This window comes from Octopus bimaculoides, chromosome 30, assembly GCF_001194135.2.
Source record: "Octopus bimaculoides isolate UCB-OBI-ISO-001 chromosome 30, ASM119413v2, whole genome shotgun sequence".
Classification (NCBI taxonomy): domain Eukaryota; kingdom Metazoa; phylum Mollusca; class Cephalopoda; order Octopoda; family Octopodidae; genus Octopus; species Octopus bimaculoides.
In genome coordinates this window covers 2,377,804-2,380,206 of record NC_069010.1, presented here as the reverse complement: position 1 = coordinate 2,380,206, position 2,403 = coordinate 2,377,804, and positions in this window count along the sequence as shown.

The following is a 2,403-nucleotide window of genomic DNA, read 5'->3' as shown; positions in this document are numbered from 1 at the left end:
TGGTATGCAAGCTACTTACCACACAGCCACTCCTGCGCCTATATATATATGTTATACACATATATAGAAGTATATGCACTGTTATACACATATATGCAGCTGCATATACAATCTGTCATACAGAAACATACATGCATATACACATACACAAATAGATGCATGCACATACACAGAATAGACAGTTATACCCATACACCTACATACACACATAAATTCACAGTCATACACAGATATATACACTGTTATACATACACATACATACATACTCATACAAGCACAGACATACACACACTTACACACACACATATACACATGCATACATATACACACGATCACACTCACATATATACATGTACAGACATACACATACATACAAATATACATACGCATACAATTACATACATACACACACACACACATATGTATATATATATGCATACAGTCATACACAAATACAAACATGTATATACATATGCATGCACATATACAGAGACATGCATACAAACAAACTCATGCACAAACTCAGATGCAACCACACACAAATATACACACACAGTTGCACACATAAATACAAACACACACACATCTACACAATTGTACACATGCACATAGATATATACACACTGTCATACACATAAATGCAAACGTGCATACACATATACATACATATACACTGATCATATACACAAGTCACATGTGTATATGTATACATACATATATACAGGTCATATACACACAGTCATACACCGACAGCCATACCCAAACAGTCATATCACACACACACACACACACACTGTCATACGCATAAATACAAATGCATACACACTTATACGCAAACATGCATACACACACTCATTCACACACACTTACTGTCATACACATAAACACAAACACGCATACATATATGCATACACATTTATACACAAATATGCATACACACACTGTCATACACATAAATACAAACACGCATACATGTATACACGCATACACATATACACACACACACATAGACACTCTCACTCACACACGCACACAGAATCATACACATAAATACAAATATGCATACACATACATATACGCATATACACAAACATGCATACACACAGTAATACACACACACACACACACACACATACTGTCATACACGTAAATACAAACACGCATACACATAGACACTCTCACTCACACACACAGTCATACACATACGCATATACACAAACATGCATACACACAGTATTACACACACATACTGTCATACACGTAAATACAAACACGCATACATATATACACACATGCACACACAGACACTCACACACACACACACACACAATCATATGCTTACGGTCATACACATACAGTCATATGCACACATATAGACACACACACACTTTTATGCATATAAATTCAAGCACACATGCATATACACAAACATACACGCACACACACATATACACAAACATCGATACACACATATATACAAACATACACACACACACACACATATGCAAAATAGGGGGAAGAAAAACATGGCTATCAGCATCAGCTGACTTGTTGCTAAGTGAGTCATCTTTGGAAAGATCTGCTGCTTGTTGTTGTTACTGTTACTGTGATGGTAACAACTACCACCACAACCACTACTGCCACCACCACAGCCTCTCCTAACAAAACCACCACTACCACCGCCACCGCCACCACCACCACTGTCACTTTTGCCTCTACCAACACCACCGCTACTGCTACTGCTATCACCACCACCACTAACACCACCACTGCTACTGCTATCACCATCACCACCACCACCACTACTGCTATCACCACCACCACCGCCACCACTGCTACTGCCATCACCATCACCACCACCACCACCGCTGCTACCACCATCACTACTGCTACTGCTATCACCATCACCACCACCACCACCACTGCTATTACCACCACCACTGCTACCACCATCACCACCACTGCTACTGTTATCACCACCACCACCACCACCACCATTACTACTACTACTACTACTACTACTACTACTACTACTACTACTACCACCACCACTGCCATTACTCCTGCTATCTCCACCACAATCAGCACCAATAGTGCCAACACCACCACCTCTTGAAACACCACCATCACCACGATCACTACTACCGCAACCACCACCAATGTCAACAACCATTACCGTCACTACCACCATCACAACTATTACCATCACTCCTGAAACCACCACCACCACCACCACCATATATATATGTATGTATGTATATATATATGTATATGTATATATATATATATACACATATATATAAACATACATACATTATATATATATGTATGTATGTATGTATGTATGTATGTATGTATGTATGTATGTATATATATATATATATATATATATATATATATATA